Consider the following 19,705-nt stretch of genomic DNA (forward strand, 5'->3'; position numbering starts at 1 on the left):
TAATCAAGTGATTGTTTCACTCCTGTCCTGGCTGTGTAGTGAGGAAGCCTATTCAGTTTTTGTCCCAGGAAATCTCTGGGTAAAAATGGAAAGAGGGACGGTTTTGTAATCAAAACAACTGTGTTCTAGCCTTGGCTCCATACCTGAAAATTCATGCCACTAAATCCTAACATTCCTAATCTGAACAGTTGATTTTGACTTTTCTTCCTTTTAAATGTTAAGTTAAAAATTCTTGTAACTGGGTCAAATGAGATGGTGACTTCAAAAACACTTTTGTTTGTTCGTTCGTTCATTCATTCATTCAATGTGGTTGGAAGTCCTATGAAGGAGTGCTACAGTGACATTTGAAAGCCCAGTGGGTTGATGGGGGGTGGGAGGGAGGGGAGGGTGGGTGATGGGTATTGAGGAGGACACCTTTTGAGATGAGCACTGGGTGTTGTATGGAAACTAGTTTGACAATAAATGTCATATTAAAAAAAAAAAAGGAAAGCCCGGTGGGGTATCGAGCTACCTCAAATACACTTTAATAAAAGTCATAGGGGTTCTGGGGCCACAGAGAATGATTAACTACCGGGCAGAATGGCTTTGCTTTGTAAACTATGACACATTTTATAAAACCTAGAGGTCTTTATTCTTTCTAAATGAGCAGAACTTGGCTTGTGTATCTCCCAAAGAAAGGTTTACCTGGGAATTACCAACCTACTATGTTTTATATTCAGCAGGGAAAAGAGGAGAAACTCTTACTTTCATCCTGCAGTTCTCCAACTGCTCTTTAGAGACAGTTCAGCAGATGAACGGCCTCCTCCACTCTCCCAAACACACTTATGTATCTCCTCCACCCTTTATCCCTTTCTCTGAAATATTCCTGTTACTTATAACTCGGCCTACAATCATCTTCCAATTACTGGTGTGAGTTGCTATTTTTTAAACAATAACTCTGTGAAAATCAAATGTCCTCCAGCCACACCAGCTCCAGATAATTGGGATGATTGCTTAACTGCCAAGGTTTTGCTACCAATTAGGGTGGTTTTACTGTACTGGGCCTAAGATGGAGTTTCTCTGTCAACTCTTCTTCTGTTAGGCAAGATCTGAGACCAAACAAATTACCGTGGCCGTCACTGTTAGCAGGCTTTCTGTCTAGCCCTTGATCGCACTCACAGATTTCTATGAATGCTCAAGAATATTTCCCATTTCAAACAGCAGTGCTTGTGAAGTAAAAATCAGCACCTTCAGACAGAGCCTCTCTAACAGAGTTAGTTAATACTCCTTGAACACACCTCGGGGAAGGAACTGTGGCCCCTGATCTCAGAAGTTACAAACCTGCTGGCTTCTAATTCCCTGCATATATTATGGTATTCCCTTGTAACTTAAGACTTTTTAAATTCAAGGAGATGTTTCCCATCTCATTAATCACATTCGAGAAAGCAAATGGGGAACTAACCTTTCTTACAACATTTATGCAATAAAAATCCATTTGGGGCTGGCTGTTTTTATGTGTAAACAATTTTTTCTCCTCTTTAATTCTATGAAGCTACTGCCCAAAATGAATACCCATATTTAACCATGTGGAGCTCAACTGATATTGCTATATGACTTTTCAGTAGCTTCTGCCATAATACTTTTCCCTGAGCGTGTGACTAAATTACCACTGTTTATGTGCATGTGGAATTTGAGAAGCTCACCTTTCAAGAAGTTTCTTATTTATTGACATGATTATTTGTCATGTACCCCATTGCTTGATGATAAAATCTTCAAGGAATAGACATCCTCCTTTTGTATCTTTAGCATTTATGGTAGGTGGTAAAATATATTATTTTAAATTTTTTTTAACGTTTTATTTATTTTTGAGACAGAGAGAGACAGAGCATGAACGGGGGAGGGTCAGAGAGAGGGAGACACAGAGTCTGAAACAGGCTCCAGGCTCTGAGCTGTCAGCACAGAGTCCGACACGGGGCTTGAACTCACGGTAATATATATTTTTAAAAATTTTTCTCACCTATGTCCTGTGCTAAATGTGGGATGGGGTGGGGACCAGACCCATGGAATCTCGGTCCTGCCTGCTCCCCTTTCTTCCTTATCTCAGCAAATGCTATCACCATCTACATCATCGTTCAAGCCAAAATTTTATAAGTTTTCAGTGACTTCTCGTCTTCCCTCCCTCTTCTCTCTAAACCCAGTCATCTGGAATCTATGTCAAGTCCACTTGCACAACACATTCTGAAAGCAACTACTTACTCCATCTCTACTGGCAACAAAACTGTCCCAGTCACCATAATCTTTCACTAGAAATGCTACAGGAAGAGCCTCTGAACCAGTTTTCCTGTTTGTTCTTGTCTCCCTGAAACTCACTCTCTAACAACATTCAGTGATCTTCTAGAACCTCATTATTTTAAAGACTGATTCAGAACAGTAGCATCACCTGGGAGCTGGTTAGAAATGCAGAATATCGGTTCCCACCCAAGACCTGCTGAGCCAGAATCTGCATTGTAACAAAGTCTCCAGGGGATCTGTGTGCACAATACATACTGAAAGGCATTGATCTAGAAGATAAATCAGCTTGGCTGCTTTTCTGATTGAGAGTCTTCAATAGTTTCTCATTTTACCTAGAATACAGAAAATACCCCAAACTTGTTAATAGGACTCATGAATCTCCATGTATCCTGACGTCCACCATACCCTCTGATCACCGTTTTTTCCAGTCTCCGCTACACCCATTCTACTTGAGCCACGGGAGTGATCTGTCTGCTCCCAGAACATGTCTTGTTGCCTTTGCAATGGCTGATCCCTCTGGCTATAATTCTATTCCCTCATTATGTTATGCCTGGCCCTTTTCTGTCCCTTTGGTTTTAGATTATATATTACCAAATCAGAATATGATTCCCTTTAACTACTCGAATGAGAGTAGCCATCAGATCATTATGTTTCTGTGTTCTTATGTTAATTCTCCACTTAGCGCTTTATTGCCATTTCACATTTTTCATCTGGTCATCATCCTTCTCCTCTCTTCTAGAAAGTATTTCACCAGACTTGTTACCTGCCCTTTCTTCAGCACATAAAACAGTGCCTGTCATACGTTACAGGTATCTAGATGGTATGTTTTGAATGGAAAAATGAAGAAAGGTAGGAAGGGATAAAAAATTGGATATACTCAGGGCATTTCCTGGAAGGAAGCTAGGAGTGGATACTGGAGAAACCAGGGAGTGGCTACCTGGGGCTCACTAAAAGTACGTCTACTTTTCCTAAATCTGGAATTGGAGACGGTAGGACTTTATTATATAAAGAATATTGCCCAGTATATTACAAATCTGTTGAGTTTGTTGTAGGCACCCCCCACAACACACCAAATTTTATATCCACTTTTTCTTTTAAAAACTTCCATAATTTAGCAAAATTTGATGTGATTCTTGATGTGGAAAACAGGGTAAAGACTGTTGGTTTGACATGTAAAGTGTATTCAGGGTCATGGCACTCTCTCTCCCTCCCCATGCCTGGAAGCAGACCCTCTCCCTCCTCTCTCCCTCCATGCCTGAAAAACTGAAACACAGAGGCCAGAGGGTGGTGGAGATGCCACTTCCTGGACTCAAAGAGAAGTAGTAGCAGAGATTGTGGGAGAATGTTCTCCTGCCCCTGATGACTCTCTTTCTTCATTCCCTAGCTCTCCCCCTAAACTGTAGGGACTGCATGCATTCACATATTCCTTGTTTTCCTCTTGGAGAGTAGAACATCACTTTTCTCTCTTGAAAAGCCTGGTGTTTTGTCTGACTTCCACTTTGCTTCTCCAGGGACTACTAGCACAGGAAATGACACGTAACAGAATCTCAGCAAACATATATTGAACAAATGAAGAAAAGGAGAAAAAACTGACGAGAATTTCTAGGAACCAAAGGAAGGGCTGGAATAGAAGGTAAAGTGAAGGAGTATGGTTTTCAATGAGGTAAGACTAATATTTCAAACAGCTATTACTGGAGCACCACCTTTGTAAAGATCCAACCCTAAAGTTTTAGTAGAAAAGGAAATCTGTGGGACACATTGCCAGCTCATTTTAATATGCACTATTTGCCTCCAGCATAAATATATTCTGCAAGTCGGGCTTCTGATTCTGACTCCCCAGCCAGGCGATATTCCTGCCTCTTATAGCGCCAGCCTTTATAGGTAGAAGGAGAATAGAGATAGGTTTCTTGCTGGCAAAAGCTCACTGGAGTCTTACTAGAAAAACCAATGATGGAACACAAACTTACCTATAGAATGCTTGTTGACTGAAGGGGAAGAAATCAATGGTTTATCTAAGTAGCATGTTACTGACAAAGACAGTGTTCCAGCAGTTCAGGTCCTTACCCCTGGTGAATAAAACATTGTGAAAACACCGTGGAAGTCTCCTAGGATAATGGTATTAGATCACTGGAGTTGCTATTACAAGCCACTTCCAGAAACAAATGGGTAATCAATTAAACAACCCCTTTAATTTGTGAATATGGTGCCTGGCCAAAGAGGAAAGAAAACCACTTACTAATTAGTTTCATGGGAAACTACTAGAGGTTTCTTAGACTCTAGACTCAGAACAGAAAGTAAATATTTACGTGCCCAATCTAACACCAATCACAAAATACGATGGATGATCTCTTCTGTCCCATCAACTTTCTAGCATAGCACCGTGTGAAGGCAATAGGGTTTAGTACAGGACAAAAAAAAAAAGAAAAAGAAAAAAAGACTTGCATCTAAGCAATGGCTCTGGGGAATATTAAAGGTGTAAATTTACACCAATGTTTTAGAGCTCTTGTTTCCTTATGAAGACGGTGATTACCTCACCGTTTATGAGTGTGAGGGTGAGGTGGGGGGGGGCTGTGTGGGACAGAATAAGAAAATATGTCAAGCAGAGAGTAGGTACGAAATAAGGCATGAATATTGCTTTTGTTATGATTAAGGAAAATTTCTTCAAATTAAGTTAGAACTATGGTAAATTAATTAATATAAAGGTAGTTTATATATATAGGCACAGACATAATGAAAATATGGTTGTACAAAAATTTTGTTATATTCGCTATTTTCCTAATTAAAGGTCAGAAGTTGTTTAACCTAAATGGGTCATAAGCCTCCAAGGTTATTTAAGGACTAAATGAAATAAAGATTAGCTATTATTATTATTATTATTTCTCAATATTATGACTCTGATCTATTGAATGAGAGAATATTTCATCAAAATCTAATTTGCCACATACTATGAATGCACTGCCCATTATCATTTCTTTTTTTTTAATGTTTATTCATTTTTGAGAGAGAGAAAGAGAGAGAGAGCATAAGCATGAGCAGGGTGGGGGCAGGGAGTGAGGGAGAGAGCCTCACAAGCAAGCTCCTCACTGTCAGCCCAGAGCCCTACGCGTGGCTGGAACTTATGAACCCTGAGATCATGACCTGAGCCAAAACCAAGAGTAAGACTTTGGCCAACTGAGCCACCCAGGCGTCTGCCTGTTATCATTTCAAAACACATGATTTTCCTTCTTCTTTTTCTACTATTTTTAAACCATAATAATCAACAAGCCACTCTCTTTAAAGTTTATGAAAATGATCTGGTTGTGGCTGTTTGCAATGGTTTTGTGATTGTTTCTTTTAGTTGTGTTTTGTTTTAATCATTAAATCTCTGATAGGTGTTATGGACTGAAGCTTGTGTCTCCCCCAAAATTCATGTTGAAATTTTACCCACCAATGAGATGGCCTTAGGAAGTGAGGCCTTTGAGAGATAATTAAGATCAGATGAGGTTATGAAGGTGGAGCCCTAATGAATGAGATCAATGCCCATAAAGGGTCACAAGAAAACTCGCTTCTCCTCTCCACTCTCTGCCATGTGATGATACCGCCCCCCACAAAACCTCCTAACTGAATTATTTTTCTGATTACTGCCCATTTGACTTTCCTGATCAAGTCTCATATCACCTTCTCCCTGAAGCCTTCCTGACTTCCCCACACTTTAACCTAGCCTAGGAGTATCTTCACGATCACTTGCAGTGTATGTAGGTCAGCCATGGTTTGGCCAGATAATGGAAAGTCCTCTAAGTACCTAGAATAGTAGGAGGCTTATCTCAAGGGATTATAGGCTTCCGTACTTTTTGGAGTTTGCGGTGTAAAGGTCGGTCAAGTAACATTCAGAAAGTCCCTGGTGCAGAGCTTATGGGGAGCCTGCTACCAAGGGCCTCTTGCTTGCCACACTGATGTGTGCCAGGGCTCAAAGGAGATCTGTGGTTCAGGAGAAAGTGCAAACTGCACTTGAGCAAGAAATATCTTTGAAATCATCAGGGTGGAAAATTGGGAGCTCACCACGTCAGAAGCAAAGAGGAGCTTCAAATCCCCCTCTTAGGCTATACAGCTGTGGGTAGAGAAAGGCTTCAAATGACACGGTGCTCTAGTAATGGTCAAAGACAAATATTGGGAGAGTCCTTCCTAGGTGACTGGTTTAACCTTGGCAATCCTTTCAAGAGCTAACCTGTTTAAAAAAAAAAAAAATCTGATACAGCTCTGATTCTTTTTCAACGACTGATAAGGAACCGTGACTTTTCTTTTCAGTAACCAAAGTAGAGCCTGATTCTCTCTCTAAGGTTGTGTTGCACACGCTCACAAACCCTCTTCCTTGGGTGATTACAGAAAATGAAAAGTGGAAGCATTGACTTCTAATATAGTCCCTTTCGAGCACTTTTATATTGGAATATTATTTTGTTATGAGTTGTGTTTCTCTTATTTCTCTTTTACAACATTTCAGAACAGAAAGGAAAAAAGGAGTATTGTGCTACTTCCACAAGCAGGCAGGTAGACAAGACTAGACAATAGACAGGTTTTTAATGGAAAGAAGCAATTAAGTCTGAAGAGGTTGTACGAATATGCTTGCTCCTACAGCACAGTCTTCTTACCACATGCACTCAGCATACTGTTTTAATTTTTTTTTTTTTCAACGTTTATTTATTTTTGGGACAGAGAGAGACAGAGCATGAACGGGGGAAGGGCAGAGAGAGAGGGAGACACAGAATCAGAAACAGGCTCCAGGCTCTGAGCCATCAGCCCAGAGCCTGATGCGAGCCTGACGCGGGGCTCGAACTCACGGACCGCGAGATCGTGACCTGGCTGAAGTCGGACGCTTAACCGACTGCGCCACCCAGGCGCCCCAGCATACTGTTTTAAAATTATGTTTATGGGTCCACTTTCTCAAGTGGCTTTAAGAATTATGATAGCAGGGCTGCTATTATTTTTACTTTTTACAACCCACTCACCCAGCATGGAAACTGAAACATACTTATAAACGTATACTTAATTTAAAACCCTTTGTTAATCTGATAAGATCAAAAAAAAATTCACCTTCCTTATTTGTAAAAAGAGGGTTTTCTACCATAGAATTAAGATTTGGGGAGGATTTAATTTGGAAAATCTGTATTTACTACAGTATTTGGCACATAGTAATAGCTCAGTAAATGCAGGTATATAGTCAATGCCTTGATTCTAAAAACCATAGACTCCTAACACCTTTGACTCTGTTTATTGGCACCGTTACACCCTTACTAGAAACTTTATAATACTAGACCCCTGGCTCTACTGGGAGTATGCGAGACTCTATCTAGCCATTATAGAAGATTCCCTACTCTTAAGATTTTTTTTTTTAACATTTTTCTGTTAAACACAATGAGAGTCACTCTCTAATCAAAGCTGAAAAATTATGAGACAACTATTTCACAAATAATCTCCTTGAGGTGATAACTGTACTTGAGGTAACAGGCTCTAAATACTGACTTTAAAATATTTATACGTAATAAAATATATTATACGTAATAGCTCAGAATTTGTGAAACAAAACAAAATAGCTTGTTTGTATTTTTCTTCCTCTTTGTTTCCCTTGCCTCCTCCTAGCTTAGAGACAGCCTTCAAGCCAACCTGGGGACAGGGTAGAGCAGAGGGAGATATCATAGGCAGACACCAGGGAACAGGTGAATCCATTTCATAGGCTAGAAACTAACTAGAGCAATGCTATTTCAACTAAAACATCTCAGCTCTGCTGCAATTTCAGAGATTACAAATTTGAAATGTAGGAAGTGCATAATGTCCTTCAGGCTAATGATAGGAAGAATTTTGTTCCAAACCGTATCTTGGCAATAGACACAGTATCAATATTATGTAACAACAGGTACTCCTAGCCAGGTTTTTGAAATTGTTCCATGAGAAATGGATTCCACAGAATAGTGATGGGATTTGTAGAAAAAAACAGGGGGTCCCCAGGACAAGTTAGGAAATCTTCTAAGTGGTTTTGTTCTTTATGAGAGCCCATTAATAGACAATTCTGGTATACAGAGTTCACAAGAAGGGGATGTGGTGAGAAATTTCCTAATCTTTTTGTTCATATTGTGAGATGAATACCCCATGGAACCTATTGTTGAAAATGACTGTACATATACAAGCACAGTGGCATCACATCACATATACAAGATTCATCATTTCACGTGTATCCTCTATAGCTGGTGTTCCCCTTTAAGTAACCAGCCACCATGGTTATTTATCTCCTTCCATCTGTTCTTCACATGGTGCTTAGCACAAGGTTGGCACACAATAGTTATGGACTATGTAAATGTGCAAATGGACAGATAAATAAGTGGATGGATATAAGGTTTATTCAACGATTGCAAATTAAGTACCAATCCTCTGAACTCAGGGCTGGGTACAAGCCCTGCCTTTTCCATATATTAAACTCTGTAATTATAGTGCTTTCTTCATCTTTAAAACTGAGATCATATTCGCTAACACATAAGATTGCTATGAGAATTACATGAAATGTTTACATTATGCTTAGCACAATGTTAGGTACACAGTTAATATGCACTAACTTGTATTAAGTGCTGTTAATATTAAATAATTAAGTTAGAATCCAAAAGATACTCAAGATAAGATATAAAAGAGTAAACATATTTTTGTTCACCTTGCTCATTTTTAAAATAGCTTTAAGTATGTTCATTTAAAAGCTGCTCTGTGTAAGCTAAAATGTTCAAATGTTAGATGAGCTATAAAGCAAACTATTAAAGGCCTATAATATGGTACTTTGTCAAAATGTTTCATCTCCATAGTATTTATGTTAAGTAATATGATCAGATTCCTCCATGGAAGAATGTTGTTGCTGATTTAGTAATGTTCAGTATTACTCATTGCATTAAGGGGAATATATTTAAAGTGAGAAATTTATTATATGCCATTGTGAGAAAAATTTCGAAGTGGCGAATTTAGCTTGGCATCTGCAAGGTTTCTTTTTTTCTAACCCTTAGAATGTGTGGAACTTTTCCCACATGTGGCCTAGAATAAGGTCAGAGATTTTATAAAGGCATTCTTTGTGCCAGAAAGTCAGCAGCCCTGACTTAAGTCATTATATAAGTGATAATCAATCCAGAGTGATGCTTCCAACCCCTCTGTCACCAACTAAAATGTGTAAAGAGTCAGCCTCCTGAGAAACCCCTTTAAATTTAGAACATCTTTTGTAATGGTTCTTCTGGTAGCTACTGAAGGCGGTAAAAGGCTTTCAACATCAGCAGGACAAACAAGATTTGCGTTTAAATTGATATTATAAAGAATGGTATGATGTATGGCTTACCAGGGGTAGTCAGCAGTTGATGCAGAATATGACACTAATGCTTTAAGTGACTACAGAGCTCCTTTGCAAAGTTTTGCCATCCTGCATCCATGGAAATTAACTTAGTAGCCTGTATACATGTGTCAAAGCTGGCATTTCCTCAACCCTCTTTTCTATAGGAAATTTGAAACTAACTGAAATGCAGCTTTTAGCTAAATTGGCAATCTGCGGAATCATGAAAATTGTTTTAAGTTAACTAGGAGGAAATCACACAGACCTGGGTATGAATCCTGGCTTTATCATTGTACAGATGTGCAATTTGAGGCACACGACTTAACTACTTCCTACCTCAATTTCCACATCTGTCAGGAGAAGCTTTCTGTGACTAGATAAAGGGTATGGATTCTGCTAGGGTTTGAGTCTGAGCTGCTCTACACAGAAACTGTGTAGCTGGACATGGGCAAGCTCTCTGTACCACTGCTTAGTCACCTGTTGTAAAGGCTGCCATGACAGAACACCACAGCCTGGAGTGTTTTGGAGGCTGGAAGTTTTGGAGGCTGGAAGTTTTGGAGGCTGGAAGACCAAGATCAAGGTTTCTGGTCTTCTGGACCAAGATCTGGTATCTTCTGAAGCCTCTCTCCTTGGCTTGAAGAAGATGGCCTCATTCTAATTCTGTCTTCAATGGGCTTTTCTCTGCGTGCATAAACCCCTGGTTATCTCTCTGTGTATCCAAATGTCTTCTGCTTATAAGGACATTAGTCAAACTGGATTAGGGCTAATCCTAAGGACCTCATTTTAACTTAATCACTTCTTAAGAGACTCCATCTCCAAATACAGTCACATTCTAAGATACTGGGGTTTAGATCTTGAACATATGAATTTTGGCGGAATTCAGCCTATAATATTTGTAAAATGGGAAAAATAATACACTCTATCTCACGGAAAATTAAGATATCTAATGTTTTCAAACAACACCAGCCAATTAGTAACTACTCAATATATGTTGGCCATTATTGTTATTCTAGCTCACTTTGGACAAATAAACTAAGCTTTTTAAGCCTTGTTAAAATAGAGAAAGTATCTTCTTATACAGTGTTTGCATAGACTAAGATCGTGCATGTGAAGTTCTTAGCTTAATGCTGACATATCTCAAACTCTAAAAAAAGGTTAGTCACTACTTACACCTGTCAGAATGGCTAACATTAACAACTCAGGCAACAACAGATGTTGGCAAGGATGTGGAGAAAGAGGATCTCTTTTGCATTGTTGGTGGGAATGCAAGCTGGTGCAGCCACTCTGGAAAACAGTATGGAGGTTCCTCAAAAAACTAAAAATAGAACTACCCTACGACTCAGCAATTGCACTTCTAGGCATCTATCCAAGGGATACAGGTGTGCTATTTCAAAGGGACACATGCACCCCCATGTTTATAGCAGCACTATCAACAATAGCCAAAGTATGGAAAGAGCCCAAATGTCCATTGATGGATGCATGGATAAAGAAAATGTGGTATATATATACAATGGAGTATTACTTGGCAATCAAAAAGAATGAAATCTTGCCATTTGCAAACTACGTGGATGGAACTGGAGGGTTTTATGCTAAGTGAAATTAGTCAGAGAAAGACAAAAATCATATGACTTCACTCATATGAGGACTTTAAGAGACAAAACAGATGAACATAAGGGAAGGGAAGCAAAAATAATATAAAAACAGGGAAGGTGACAAAACAGAAGAGACTTATAAACATGGAGAATAAACTGAGGGTTGCTGGAGGGGTTGTGGGAGGGGGGATGGGCTAAATAGGTAAGGGTCATTTAAGGAATCTACTGAAATCATTGCTTCACTACATACTAACTAATTTGGATGTAAATTTCAAAAAAAAAATAAAAAATAAAGTTAAATCAAAAAAAGTCACTACTAGTAGTAATAGAAATATTATTATTGTCATTGTAAATAACTATTTCCATGTACAAGACATTTATACTTAGTTCACATTATTTATAAAAACTGATTTTTTGGATCAGTATTATTCTATACTTTTTGTGTATGGGGAAATTGGGTTTCAGAAAGCAACGGGTTTCACCAAATTTGCATAACTTGGATGACAAAGCCAAGATGTACCCCTTCCTGATTGAAATCGAATAGTCTTTGTAACTTTTAACATCAACTGTCTCACTCTGTAATTACATGACTACCTACTTACTTCTCCCAGTAGACTGGGAGCTCCTGAAAGTAAGGGGCTCTGTCTCACCGATTTTAACTTTCCAGAATACGGTCAACAAACATTTGTTTGGTTAATGAGCGGATGAACTACAATTAAACCCATAAATATGCATTAAGACCTCTTGATCATTCTTTTGAGTTGAGAATCTATTAAACATGAAGTCATTAGAGATTATGTAGCACCCCAATCTCTCAATATTTCTAATGATCCTAACTTAAGCTATGACCAGAATAGGAGTTTGATATGGGGCGAGGAAGTAATTCAGAGTATCAGTTTTATCATATTTAGTAATTCTTCACTGTAAACCTGTCTGAATTGCTGCACAACCATATATATATTTTATTTCTTTTGATATATTGACTTCAGATTACTGTCCAAGACCTCTGGCCAGAAACGTATATCTTATAGCAGGTTTGTCTTCTTTTCCTCTGAGTCTACTTAACAACAGTCATTGAGAAGCAGGGAACTGATACAATTTTTGTGTGTTCTGAGGAGAACAATACTATCTATGAGTTTTCCACCTAAAATAATTTATTTCTATATGAATCAGTAATCTCATATTTGAAATTTCAGTTAAGGGGTCAATCCTCATTGATGGGGATTCTCATGAAGAGTATGGTAAGTGGGAAGTTAACTTTAGCAAATGCATTCTATGTGGATATACAATCTTGACAATTCCGAGGGAACAAAGCATCAATGCTCAGTGCAAAGATTTGGTGTCTAAACTATTAGAAAATTGGCAGTGTTGTGATAGACCCAGCTAGTAGTTCTGCTCTGTAAGTAATGAGTGAGTTGATATATATAGTATATTGGTGAATAATATAGGAAAAATGATGGCTTTGGTGAACTTGAATCACTCATTCAAAAAACAGATTCTAGACTATAGAGATACAGATGATAAATTGATCCTTGCAGTGGTTTCAACAGGAACATGTCCTTTTGTTTTTTAATTTTTTTAACGTTTATTCATTTATTTTTTTGAGACAGAGAGAGTTAGGGCATGAACGGGGGAGGGTCAGAGAGAAAGGGAGACACAGAATCCGAAACAGGCTCCAGGCTCTGAGCTGTCGGCACGGAGCCCGATGCAGGGCTCGAACTCACAGACCTCAAGATCACAACCTGAGCTGGAGTCAGACACTCAACCGACTGAGCCACCCAGGCGCCCCAACAGGAACATATCTTTAAAAAGATTTAAGGACATTGCTTACAGAACATTAGTAACTCAGAACCCTCAAGTTTTCACATAATCAGGATCGAGTTATTATTGTGGCTGCCACTCTATGTTACTGGTTTCGTCCAAATTCCATAAAGAGTCAAAGGGACTTTTTATCTCAAAGCAGTTCCAAAACCAAAAACACTAACTGCTTGCTATAGACATGTACAAGACCATTTCCTAGTCAATGAAGATTAGAATGAAGTAACAGGTTAAGAATGAGAATATAATGCTGCTTTTTATGGAATGAGACTAGAGTGCCACCCCACTGGTTGCATGAACCATCCTTTGTTATGCATTTGATAGGAAAATATATATTTATTCAGTTTTTGCAGAAATGTTTTATTTATTTTTATTTGTTTAATATTTGGGGCAGAAATAGTTATATCGTCCTTCTAAGATGCAATTCCTTTATAGCTTCGAATTTTCAAACTGAAAACAAAACTCATAGGTATATTATAATCATTATCTCTGGTATAATATTTGCCGTATTATCTTACCTTCACAAACTTCTTTAAAAAAACATTGAACAATATGATTCTGTCTCTATAATTAATTAACTATAATCAATATTAGTTAATATACAGTGCAATATTGGTTTCAGAAGTAGAATTCAGTGATTCATCACTTACATACAACACCCAGTGCTCATCACAAGTGCCCTCCTTCTAGCTTATCTCTCACCCAGCTCCCTCCATCAACCCTGTTTGTTCTCTATTGTTAAGATCCTCTTGACGTTTGTTTCCCTTTCTTTCCCCCTTCCCAAATGTTCATCTGTTTTATTCCTTAGATTCGACATGAGTGATATCATATGATATTTGTCTTTCTCTGATTGACTTTTTTTGCTTAGCATAATATATTCTAGTTCCACCCATGTCATTGCAAATGGCAAGAGTTCATTATTTTTGATGGCTGAGTAATATTCCATTGTATATATACACCACCTCTTCTTTATTCATCAGTCAATGGACATTTGAGCTCTCTCCATAGTTTGGCTATAGTTAATAATGCTGTTATGAACATTGGGGTGCATGTACCCCCTTCAAATCTGTATTTTTGTATCCTTTGGGTTAATACCTAATAGTGCAATTGCTGGGTCATAGTGTAGTTCTATTTTTAGTTTAGTTTTTTTGTTTGTTTGTTTGTTTTTTGTTTGCTTGTTTTTGAGAGAGAGAGAGAGTGCACATGCATGAGCAGGGAAGGGGTAGAGAGAGAGAGGGAGAGAGAAAATCCCAAGCAGGCTCTACTCTTTCAGCACAGAGCCTGACATGGAGCTAAATCTCATGAACCATGAGATCATGACCCAAGCTGAAATCAAGAGTCAGACATTTAACCAACTGAGCCACCCAGGCACCGCTATTTTTAGTTTTTTGAGGAAACTCCACACTGTTCTCCAGAGTACAGAATGGGAGAAGATATTTGCAAATGACATTTCTGATAAAGGGTTCGTATCCAAGATTTATAAAGAACTTATCAAACTCAACACCCAAATCACACACAACCCAGTTAAGAACTGAACGGAAGACACAAACAGACATTTTCCAAAAAAGACATCCAGATGGCTACCAGACACATGAAAAGATGCCCAACAGCTCTCACCATCAGGGAAATACAAATCAAAACCATGATGAGACACCACCTCACACCTGTCAGAATAGCTACAACTAACAACAGAAGAAATAACAGTGTTGGCGAGCATGTGGAAAAAGGGAAACCCTCTTGCACTGCTGGTGGGAATGCAAACTAGTGCAGCTACTCTGGAGAAAAATCTTGATGGAAGTACCCACCTATGAGTACTGTAAAAATCTGTGTTAAGGAGATGTTATTATGGATGTAAATTTATTTAAATATTGCATCACTAAATATTAAGTCATATAGGCAAACCCTGCACACTAACAGTGTGTGATCAAGGAAAAACTAGAAGCTTCCCTGCCAGGGCCTTCCTTTGATGGCTCTTCTCCCATCTCTTGTCACTGTACCTAATGTGGGAAGCATTCGAGTTGTTCTTTTGGGGGCTGAAACAGCACTTCCAGAAGTCTCTGCTAAAATGTATACATAATACCTATTAAGATAGAGGCAAAGGTGTTCTTTATTACTATTAATAACAATTTTTTACTACGTTATTATCTTTACAAGTGAAAACACTATTATACAAGGGAAGCACAGGATATGTTATTTTGATAGAGGAAAGATAATGGGAAAAATGAATTCAAGAGCATGATATATGTTTATGGCAGGGTGGCCAGGGATAGAAGCAGAGCTAGAGAGAGGGTCACTGTGTGTGGGACCCACATGGGAAAGAAAAGACCCAAGGCAGATGGCAGAAGGGAAAAAATGTTGTGTCCTTTGCAAATATGTCTGGGGCTGTTTTGAGACCTCATAAGATATCATATTAGGTATTTTCAGAGCACAGAACTTAAAGGTAGTACTATAATGGGCTCCCAGCTTAATAAGATTCTAACACTGTTGTTTGAATATATGATATCATCATGTTTAAAATGTAATATTCATTCCATTTATGCAATTTCTTTCCCCTGGATGTTTGTGCTTTCTGAGAGGATATAATAAGAAAATAAACAGCTCAAATGGCTTTTCCTCTATAGTTCTATCAGTTTAGAGAAATGATAAGACAATAAATGAGGAGATCTAACATTTATAAAGGACTGAACAGGGGCTGGGCATTATGCATAGGTACGTTACATATACATGTATACATATGTTAACTAAATATACACACATGTATATATACACACGTATATACATATATATAAATGTATATATATAAATGTGTATATATATATATATATATATATCATCTTATTACATCACACACCTTTCCTTTAAAGTAAGTATAATTATCTCCATCTATAAATGAGGAAATGGAAAATGCAGATGTTAAGTAACTTGCTTGAAGTCATACAGGTCATAGGGTGAAAACAGAGAAGCAAACACCAGACTGTCTAATTTCATAATATTTCCCTTTACACTATCCTAGATTTGGAGACTCATTAAAAGGTGGGGTCCTAAGAAGTCATCAACCGCACATCCCTTTTTATTAGCAATTTGTTTAAAATACTGGCACCTGTCAGGTTACTCAAAGGATATCCTTTTCACTCAAACAAGAAAACTGGACCAAAATGGTTCCTTTACCACCACCACCCCTTTTTTTAAATTTTATTTTTTATTTTTTAAAATTTATATCCAAATCAGTTAGTATATAGTGAAACAATGATTTCAGGAGTAGATTCCTTAATGTCCCTTACCTATTTAGCCCATCCCCCTCCCACAACCCCTCCAGCAACCCTGTTTGTTCTCCATATTTATGAGTCTCCTCTGTTCTGTCACCTTCCCTGTTTTTACATTATTTTTGTTTCCCTTCCCTTATGTTCATCTATTTTGTCTCTTAAAGTCCTCATATGAGTGAAGTCATATGATTTTTGCCTTTCTCTGACTAATTTCACTTAGCATAATACCCTCCAGTTCCATCCACATAGTTCCAAATGGCAAGATTTCATTCTTTTTGATTGCTGGGTAAGACTCCATTGTATATATATACACCACATTTTCTTTATCCATGCATCTATTGATGGACATTTGGGCTCTTTCCATATTTTGACTCTTGTTGATAGTGCTGTATAAACATGGGGGTGCATGTGTCCCTTCGAAAGAGCACATCCCTTGGATAAATGCCTAGAAGTGCAATTGCTGAGTCATAGGGTAGTTCTATTTTTAGTTTTTTGAGGAACCTCCATACTGTTTTCCAGAGTGGTTGCACCAGCTTGCATTGCCACCAACAATGCAAAAGAGATCCTCTTTCTCCACATCCTCGCCAACATCTGTTGTTGCCTGAGTTGTTAATGTTAGCCATTCTGACAGGTGTGAGGTGGTATCTCATTGCGTTTTTGACTTGTATTTCCCTGATGATGAGTGATGTGGAGCATTTTTTCATGTGTCGGTTGGCCATCTGGATGTCTTCCTTGCAGAAATGTCTATTCATGTCTTTAGCCCATTACTTCACTGGATTATTTGTTTTTGGGGTGTTGAGTTTGATAAGTTCTTTATAAATTTTGGATACTAACCCTTTATCTGATATGTCATTTGCAAATATCTTCTCCCATGCCATCAGTTGCCTTTTCGTTTTGCTGATTATTTCCTTCGCTGTGCAGAAGCTTTTATTTTGATGAGGTCCCAGTAGTTCGTTTTTGCCTTTGTTTCCCTTGCCTTCGGAGACCTGTTGAGTAAGAAGTTGCTGTGGGCAAGATCAAAGAGATTTTTGCCTGCTTTCTCCTCAAGGATTTTGATGGCTTCCTGTCTTACATTGAGGTCTTTCATCCATTTTGAGTTGATTTTTGTTCATGGTGTAAGAAAGTGGTCCAGGTTCATTCTTCTGGATGTCACTGTCCAGTTTTCCCAGCACCACTTGCTGAAGAGACTGTCTTTATTCCATTGGATATTCTTTCCTGCTTTGCCAAAGATTAGTTGGCCATATATTTGTGGATCCATTTCTGGGTTCTCTATTCTGTTCCGTTGATCTGAGTGTCTGTTCTTGTGCCAGTACCATACTGTCTTGATGATTACACCTTTGTAGGTTACCTTGAAGTCTGGGAATGTGCCTCCTGCTTTGGTTTTCTTTTTCAAGATTGCTTTGGCTCTTCGGCATCTTTTCTGGTTCCATACACATTTTAGGATTATTTGTTCTAGCTCTGTGAAGAATGCTGGTGTTATTTTGATAGGGATTGCATTGAATATGTAGATTGTTTTGGGTGGTATCGACATTTTTACAATATTTGTTCTTCCTATCCAGGAGCATGGAATCTTTTTTCCATTTTTTTGTGTCTTCTTCAATTTCTTTCATAAGCTTTCTATAGTTTTCAGTGTATAGATTTTTCACCTCTTTGTTTAGATTTATTCCTAGGTATTTTATGGTTTTTGGTGCAACTGTAAGTGGGATTGATTCTCTGATTTCTCTTTCTGCCGCTTCATTGTTGCTGTATAGGAATGCAACCGATTTCTGTACGTTGATTTTATATCCTGCAACTTTGCTGAAATCACTAATCAATTCTAGCAGTTTTTTGGTGGAATCTTTTGGGTTTTCCATATAGAGTATGATGTCATCTGTAAAGAGTGAAAGTTTGACCTCCTCCTGGACGATCTGGATGCCTTTTATTTCTTTCTGTTGTCTGATTGCAGAGGCTAAGACTTCCAATACTATGCTGAGTAACAGTGGCGAGAATGGACATTGCTGTCTTGTTCCTGACCTTAGGGGGAAAGTTCTCAGTTTTTCCCCATTGAGGATATTAGTGTTGGGTTGTTCATATATGGCTCTTATGATCTCAAGGTATGCTCCTTCTATCCCTACTTTCTTGAGGGTTTTTATCAAGAAAGGATGCTGTATTTTGTCAAATGCTTTCTCTGCATCTATTGAGAGGATCATATGGTTCTTGAACTTTCTTTTACTGATGTGATGAGTCACGTTAATTGTTTTGTGGATATTGAACCAGCCCTGCATCCCAGGTATTAATCCCGCTTGGTCGTGGTGAATAATAATTTTAAAAAATATGGAACGCCTCACGAATTTGAGTGTCATCCTTGTGCAGGGGCCATGCTACTGTTCTGTGTTCGTTCCAATGTTAGTATATGTACTGCCATAGGGAGCCACCACCACCCCCTATATTAAAAGTTTTACTGTATGCCATGCCAAAGCATGGCCTTGCTAATATGTTGTCCATGGCGAATCTGCAAAAACATAAGGAAAGTAGATGGAATCTCCCTCATTCTAGAACAGTAAAATCATCTCTTCAGCTGCCTGCCCTGGGAGTGAACACTCAGAAAAGTCACTGCAAGCTGTATTAGGTAAAAGAGAGCTCAGACCTACATGCCCCCCATCAAACAGAAGATTGGCCATGATCCCTTGTGGTCAGAGAAAAAACAAAATTCAAGCACCTTCCTAGTCAGACAACTGTGTTACACAGACCTGGTTGGACCTACTGCAAAGCTTTTGTGAAAACCTGCAATTCTTGAAACGTGGTCTGAGGATGCATAGTACAAATGATCCTATTACCAAAGTGCCCCTCAAAGTTTGATGCAGGTAGGGATTACTCGGGCATCTTGTTAAACTGCAGATTCTGATTCAACAGTTCTGGGATCAGTCCTGAGATTCTGTATCTCTAACAAGCTCCTAGGTGAGGCTAATGATGCTGACCCATTTATTTTGAGTACAAAAGACCAAGATTATTTTTTACATTTTCCTGTGTGGTTTGTTGATATTAAGCATTTGTAAAAGTCCTTAAACCAAGCTAACTCCCTGAATACCATTAAAAACTACAACACTTTTTTTTCCTGAAATTATTTGAAAATACTTTTGCCCACTCCTGAACCACCCAGTTTTTTCTACATTTTGACCAAATTTAACTTAACTTGTATTGATCCACAGGCTTCTAACGTTGCAACTTGTATTCATCTTGTGCCTCTCTTCCTTTTTGATGAGTCATACTCCTAAAACATCACATCAATACCTAGTTTACCTACCACTAGTTTCCAATCTCTGCCATCATGTCACATTTTTTCTAGAGAGGAACACATTCAGAAACTCACTTCCTTTATTTTCCTGCTCCATAGAAAGGAGCTCTTGTCCAATTTCTCAGGAAACAACAAAAGGGAATTAATAACAGCAACCAAA

The 19,705-nt window shown here is 38.4% G+C and overlaps 1 non-coding gene across 1 annotated transcript; it reads right to left on the reverse strand.

Moving 5' to 3' along the window:
• Positions 1-18,578: 18,578 nt before the first annotated feature.
• Positions 18,579-18,682, reverse strand: LOC121045209 (U6 spliceosomal RNA). Its single transcript, XR_005797638.1, has one exon. It is a non-coding gene; the product is annotated as a U6 spliceosomal RNA (small nuclear RNA).
• Positions 18,683-19,705: the final 1,023 nt, after the last annotated feature.

Source organism: Herpailurus yagouaroundi, unplaced genomic scaffold (assembly GCF_014898765.1).
Source record: "Herpailurus yagouaroundi ecotype Mexico unplaced genomic scaffold, PumYag 189, whole genome shotgun sequence".
Taxonomy (NCBI): domain Eukaryota; kingdom Metazoa; phylum Chordata; class Mammalia; order Carnivora; family Felidae; genus Herpailurus; species Herpailurus yagouaroundi.